We start from the raw sequence: 7,975 nt of genomic DNA, 5'->3' as shown, positions 1-7,975 counted from the left end.
TGTAGAACTCAGAGAAAAGGAGTTTCTTTCTCATGTCAACCTTGGCTGTGCTAGAGCAGGTTCATTTATGAAGAATTGCTACCAATATTTAGCAAGTACAATATCACTTCTGCCATTATATGTGAATAGTTCTCTCAATAAAAGCAGTTAGTGGAGAGAGGGAACTTGTTGAGCCCACATGCAGCAGAAAGACAGGGCATCAAGTAAGGGATGGGGTTGCTCTCCCAAAGTCAAAACTCGACCCACAAGTCTTCCTGTCTGAAAGAAATGCAGGGGTGGAAATTGAGAGGAGCCTGAGGAGTTCGGCTTTTTTTTTTCCTGGAGCTGAGGACAGAACCCAGGGCCTTCTGCTTGCTAGGCAAGTGCTCTACCAGTGAGCTAAATCCCCAACCCCGAGAGTAGCCTGAGGAAAAGAAGGTCCAGCCATAGGCTCAAAGTGGGCTGCAGCTCAAAGGGAGACCTGACACCATTACTGAAGATATGGGGCACTCACAAAAAGGGAACTATCATGACTGCCCTCCAAAAGACCCAACAAGCAGCTGAAGGAGTCAGATGCAGATGTGTGCATCCAACCAATGAACCGAAGCTGCTGACCATTCTGGTTGAATTAGGGAAAAGCTAGAGGAAGCTGAGGAGGAGGGCAACCCTGTGGGAGGATCAGAAGTCTCAATTACCTTGGACCCCTGAGATCTCTCAAACACTAGATCATCAACCAGGCAGCATACACCAGCTGAAATGAGGCCTCCAACACATATACCACAGAGAACTCCCAGGTCTGGGTTCAGTCAGAGAAGATGCACCTAATCCTCAAGAGACTGCAGACCCCAGGAAGTTTACAGTTCTGGTGGAGTGTGTGGGCTAGGGACATCCTTGAGGAGACAAGGTGGGGGAGAACGGGGAGAAGGTATAGGATGTGGAACAGTTAGAGCTTGGAATGGGGGGGGAATAAAATCTGGAGTGTAAAGTTAATTAATTAAAAACAGTTAATAAATCATATATGAATTTATTCCTGGATATTCTACCATGTTCTTTTGTTTGGATGTCAGTACTGGATATCTTAAATGACATTATTTTCCCAACTGTTTCACTGTCAAGAAACATGATACTTCATTTTAACATTAATTTTTCCCTGAAGATGACTTTGTCTTATGAAAGGTTGATTTTATATGAATTATTTTGTTTTTGTTTCTGTAGTTAATCTTATTGAGATTTTCATAAGAAAGTCTAAAAGTCTACTTAATCTGGTAATTTTAGAATCTGTGGACTTTTTAACAAGGTTGGTTTCCCCCAAACCTATCACAGTATGTATTTTGATTTATCTTCAGCTTTTTAAATTTCATCAGCTATGTTATAAAATTCTTTTTTATACAATTTTACGATTCATGAATAAGTTTGTTCTAGGGAATTTTATTATTACTGATGCTATTATGAATATTATAATTGATATTTCATGCCTGAATGTGTTCTTTATCACTAGTTTGAGTTCAGGGCCTTTTGCACATTACATTTTCTAATTTGTCTCTCTTCACATGTTTTAAGAAATTATTTATGTGTAAGAATGTGTTAATCTTGTTGATGTATGTAAAAGTGAGAATATGCATTCTGTTATTGAATAGCATAATAAAATGATCTGATTATATTTATTATGATATAATTCATTTTCATGGCCTTTGTTTAATAAATTTTACCTGACTGTTTTAAAAGTTACTATAATGTACATATTGCATTCTCCAGCAGCAATATTTACCTGTCTTTCATTTTCTAAAGGGCTTTTGATTGAATGTGACTTGATACTCAGATATTACAAGTACAGAATAACAATGTTTCTCTCTTAAGGAAAAAATAGCCATTATTTCCTTATTCTATTGAATTCCATTAACATCAGATATATTTCATATGAACTTAAATAACATTCATATTTTGTTCAGACCAGATATATCTTTCACATTGCTTATTTCTTATGGCTGTTATTTCTCCTTAAATTGTAAATGATAGTTTTATAGGATATAAAATTCTATGGAAACAACCTAGATGTCCCTCAACTGATCAAGAACTGATCAAGAAAATGTTGTAAATTTGCACAATGGAGTGTTATACATCTATTAAAAATGACATTATATAATTTGCAGGCAAACAGATGCAACTAAAAAAACCATCATCCTGAGTGAGGTAATAAAAAATCAGAAAGACAAATGTGGAAAATGTTCACTTATAAGGGAGTATTCTCTGTTAAGTAAACAATAATCAAGGTACCACTCACAGACCAATAGAATAGGGTTATGAGGAAAACCATGAATCCCTCTGGCAAGAGGAAATAGAATAGATTCTGTATAGGTAGAGGCAGGTAAGCATAGGAGTAGGAGCAGGAGGGATTATATGTGGGTGCTGTGGGTGCTGAGAGAGAGGGGGGGAAATGGGAAAGGAAAGAGGGAGTGGGAGAGGGAGAGGGAGAGGGAGAGGGTCTCATTGCCAAAGACAATGTCTAAACAGTTCATTGAATGTAGATAGGTTAAGCTGGCAACAGAACCCCTATATAATAGTCTCTTCAATATGAGAAAGTACTCTGCAGGGTAAACCTGGAAACCCACCCAGTCACTCCACCTACAGCCTCACCTACTTGCAAAGTATGAAGGCTATGGTGGCACTCTATATGAGGGTGTCATCAAGCAATGTTTGGTTTAACTTGGAAGCAGGCCATGAGAAGGAACCTACAGTCTGCTGCCTGTTTGACAGGACACATAGAAGACTACATGGCCCAGAAACCTAGGGTAGAACAAAACAGGACATGCAAAAACAAACAATGCAATTATTCCTAATGATATTCATTGTATCCATAGATCATTGACTTGTTCAGTTCGAATCAGAGAGGCAGCAGATGGGAGCAATATAGTTACTGTCATCCAAACATTATGTCGAGAGAATGTGAGTTCCATAAAATAAAATATTTCAATTTTTTACAATCTAAAATAAAAGAGTATTATAAGACTCCTGAAAGACTCATTCCTCTGATGAACAAGATTTTTACTCTTCATCTCTTTTTCCTTTTTTTATTGGTTATTTTATTTATTTACATTTAAAATGTTATCTGCCTTCCTAGTTCCGCTCCATAAAACTTCTGTCCCTGCTCCCAACCCCTACATCTGAGAATACTACCCCACCCACCCAACTACTCCTGACTCAGCACCCTAGCATTTCCATCCCTTGGGTAATCAAGCCTCCACAGGATCCAGTAGCTCCCCTCCCAAAGATGCCCGATAAGGCAACCCTCTGCTACATGTGCAGCTGGAGCCATGGGTCCCCATGTGTACTCTTTGGTTGGTGGTTTCTTCCTTGGGAATTTTGAGAGGTCTGGTTGGTTGATACTATTGTTTTTTTCCTATGAGATTGCAAACCCCTTCAGTTCTTACAGTCCTTGCCCTAACTTCCCCATTGGGGTCTCCATGCTCAGTCCAATGTTTTGCTGTGTACATCTGCATCTGCATTGGTGAAGCTCTGGCAGAGCCTCTCATCTCCCCTAGTTAGTGCTTCTTGGCATCCGAAATAGTGTGTGGGTTTGGTTTCTGCAGATGGGATCCGTCCCTAAATAAGACAGTCTCGGGATAGCCTATCCTTCAGTCTCTGCCCCACTCCTTGACCCTGCATTTCTTTTTGACAGGAAGAATTCTGGAATAATATTTCTGAGGTGGGTGTGTGACCCAATTCCTCAATCAGGGGCCGTGCCTATCCACTGGACATGATCTCTACAGGTTCTACCTCCCCTTTGTTGGTATTTAGGCTAAGGTCCTCCAAGTTGGGTCCTGGGTCCTTCTTGGGTCTCTGTCATCTGGGACTTTCTAGTGGATACATCTAGTTCTCCCTTCCCTGTGGCTAGTCACCTCCTTTCAAAATCCTGACCCTCTGACCCTCTAATTCTTCCCCAACTCCTTATCTGACTTAGCCTCCCTTATCTCTCTCGCTCTTCTCTCCCTCCACGATCCCTCTCACCCTCTACTTCCCAGAGATTATTTTCTTCCCCTTTCTGAGTAGGACTGCAGCATCCAGACTTTGGTCTTTCTTCTTGGGTTTCATAACGGTCTGTGAATTATATTGTGAGTATCCTGAGCTACTTTTTGGCTAAAATCCACTTAACAGTGAGTAATACCATATCTGTACTTTTGTAACTGGGTTACCTCCCTCAGGATGATATTTTCAAGTTCTGTCCATTTACCTGAGAATTTCATGAAGTCATGATTTTAATAGCTGAGTAGAACTCCATTTTCTATATTAATTCCTCTGTTGAAGGACATCTGAATTCTTTCCAGCTTCTGGCTACTATAAATAAGGATGAAATGAACACAGTGGCGCATGTGCCCTTGTTAAATATTAGAGAGCATTTTTTGGTATGTGCCCTGGCGTAGTGTAGCTGGGTCCACAGGTAGAAATGTTTCCAATTTCTGAGGAACCGCCAGACTGATTTCGAAAGTGCTTGTACCAGCTTGCTATTCCACCAGGAAGACAGTTACATTCCTCTTTCTCCACATTCTTGACAGTATCTGCTGTCACCTGAGGTTTTGATCTTAGCCACTCTGACAGGTGTAAGGTAGAATCTCAGGGTTTTCTGTCTTGCATTTCTCTGATGACTAAAGATGGTGAACATTTCATTAAGTGCTTCTCAGCCGTTCTTCATCTCTTAAAAAGCATTATTATTCTAAGTTTCAGAAACTTTATTTTCATATTTTTGTACCATGTTAAAAATCATAATGAATGGTTTACAATAAAAATAAGTAAAACCAAAGAAATTTTCTTGTGATCAGTATTCATTGTGAACTTCAAAAGAATAGAGATAAAATGAAAAATATACTGTTCTGTAGTAGCTTATTTATCATAGCCCCCACCAATCCACTTTATTCATCCTAAAAAATTCTGTTGAAAATTATCTAGTTCCCTTCAGTTTTTCAGGTTTCAAACAGTGCATCTCTTTGCTTGTTTTGCAAAATGCTCCCCAGTTATATTTTTTCAAAACCGTAAATTTATTTTATGTAATGAATATGTACTTTATAGTAATTATAAGGCTTCGTGAAGTATTTATTCCTTGTTTGAACTTTATTTTAGAAAAATAGATCCAACAATGGTGGAGCATTCATAAAGAGAATTTACCCAGAAGAATTAACAGTGATGTTTAACGTAGAAATAGTTCTTAAATATTATTTATGAATTAGAACTTATATATTTATGCTTAACTTTTGTTCCAGAATTTAAAAATAAATAGAACTGAGTTTCTTTATATCCTATTACATAGCTTTGTTATACCAAACAGTCCTATGTAATGATTAGCTAGAAGCAATTACTATACAAAATGAAGCAGTACAGAACAAGAAAGGGATGTGTATGTTTGACCAATATACTTTAGCATTCCATTTTATCACCACAGTAAATTTATGATCTTAATTCTAATGATTTACTTCTGACATAGAAACATGTTTAGTAGTAAACAGAGTTACATCTTGAGATCCACTCTATAGCCAAATGTATCCTTCTAGTAAACTGTAACTTTTAGATTCCCAAGCAGATGAAAATTCAGAAAAGGTAAAACCTGTCTATACTTGTGAGTGCCTTTATTGTACCAGATAATACTAAGAAACTATGAAAAAATGGTAAGAAAAAGACCGCATTGAAGCCCAGTAAAAAAAGAGTAAATAATTGACGTGGCTATAACACACCAGAAGAAACATGCTGGCCTGCATTCAGACTCCACCCCTGCGTACTTGAATGTTCCTCTCCCGCTTATCTCACATCCTTCTATCCCTCTTCCTCCTATTCTTGCTCCTGCTACTTCTCCTCCTTACTCTCTTTCTTCATCCTTTCACTCCAGTTTCTGTCCACAACTCTGTATTTCTCCATTAGTCATATAAATAATTTTGAATGTGGCCAAGAGGAGTTTCTTTAGTAATTATTTTCTTTTTTTAGATTATACATTTCTCTACCACAGCTTACAAAAAATTAACTACATTTTGCAACTACAGTGGAATAGAAGCCTATGAACAATAACAATTCTGTGGTTCAACTCTGTGTTAGCAAAGATGGTTCTTATATTAATTTCAACTATCAACTACAATTATCATTTTTCCCAGTACTGTATTTTACTAGAATTTTCCTGACATCTTCATTCGGAATGATGTTGCGATTGATACAATATCAATTACTTTTAATTCAGTATATACTTTTATTTTTGAATGAAAAAATGAAACTGATAACCATTTGAAAACACTGCAGAGAAATGCCTGAAAATACCCAGTATACACTACATAAATTTATACTTAAATGTAAGAAGTGTAAATTAAGAACTAGTATAGTACATTTGTTCAAAATTCCGAATACAACATGAGATAGTAATAATTTGTAGGAGAGTGAACAAGGTGTTCTCAAAGAAGACTTATTTTCTTTTACAGTGACCACTAGCAATCCTTATGCAAGCTGCATTCACATTTTCCAGCCCACAGATACCTTCTTAATTGACCATTTAGTGGTGAATATTCACCACATATAGTCTAAATATCAAATTTATTGATTAAACAGAAATAGAAGTATCATATGTGTAGAATGCTTATTGGTACAAACAGTAGATTGTCTCCCTTTGCAGTCCCCATAGGAACATTGCTTGAGTCAGGGAGAATGAGAATCCAGTGTGGTAGCATAAGAAAGAATATCCCCTTACATGACACATCCTCTGAGTACTAGCATTCATCCCCAGACTCCCAGACTCCCTGTGCAACAGAGTAGATGTGGTGAGGGCTGTATCTCATTACTATTATGGACTTATTACACAAAACAATTAAGTGTTACCAGGATTAGCATTTTTACTGCCGCTGATGTAAAAAGGATTTTGTATCTTGGGTTTTTATTTGGATCCATTCTTTCTTTCTTTTTTATACTCTAATCTACTTTTTTTTGTTTGACAATCCCCCTCCCAGTTCACCCTCGACAGTTCCTCATCCATTCCGCTTCTCTCTCCAAGAGGATATCCCTTCCCAACCCCCAACCCAGCTGACCTAACCCTCCCTGGGGCCTTAAGTCTCTCCTGGGTTAGGTACTTCTCTCACTTAAACCACAGCAGGCAGTTCTCTGCTCTATATGTGTTGGGTTCTTCACATCAGCTGGTGTATGCTGTCTGGTTGGTGGCTCTTTGTCTTAGAGACCGCAGAGGTCCAGGTTACTTGCGTTTGCTGGTTTTCCTATGGGGTCACCGTACTCCTAATCTTCTTACATCCTTTCTCTAATTCAACAACAAGGGTCCCAGCTTCTTTCCATTTGTTGGGTGTCACTGTCTTCATCTTACTCTTTTAGTTCCTGTTGGTCCTCTCCGAGAGCCGCCATGCTAGGCTCCTTTCAGTAAGCACACCATAACACCAGTAATAGGGTCAGGCCTTGGAGCCTCCCCTTGGGCTGGATCCCACTGGACTCCTTTCCCTCAGTCTCTTCTCTATTATTGTCTTTGTAGTTATTTTAAACAGGGACAATTCAGGATCAGAGTTTTTTACTGTGGGATTGCAAACTGGTACAACCACTCTGGAAATCAATCTGGAGGTTCTTCAGAAATAGATCTGCCTGAAAATCCAGTTTTACCACTCTTGGGCATATACATAAAAGATGCACCATGATGCCAAAGGGGCACATGATCCACTATGTTCGTAGTGGCCTTATTTGTGACAGCCAGAAACTGGAAACAACCCAGATGTCCCACAACAGAAGAAGGAATACAGAAAATGTGCTTCATTCACACAATGGAATACTATTCAGTTATTAACAATGAGGACACCCTGAGTTTTTCAGGCAAATGGATGGAACTCAAAAATATCAACTTGTGTGAGGTAACTCAGACCCCAAAGGACATGCATGGTATGTACTCACTAATAAGTGGATATAAGCCAAAAAAATACAGAATACCCAGGATACAATCCATAGAACTCAAGAAGGTTAATAAGCAATAGGGGACACA

Source organism: Rattus norvegicus, chromosome 4, assembly GCF_036323735.1.
Source record: "Rattus norvegicus strain BN/NHsdMcwi chromosome 4, GRCr8, whole genome shotgun sequence".
Taxonomy (NCBI): Eukaryota; Metazoa; Chordata; class Mammalia; order Rodentia; family Muridae; genus Rattus; species Rattus norvegicus.
This window is presented reverse-complemented; position numbering follows the sequence as displayed.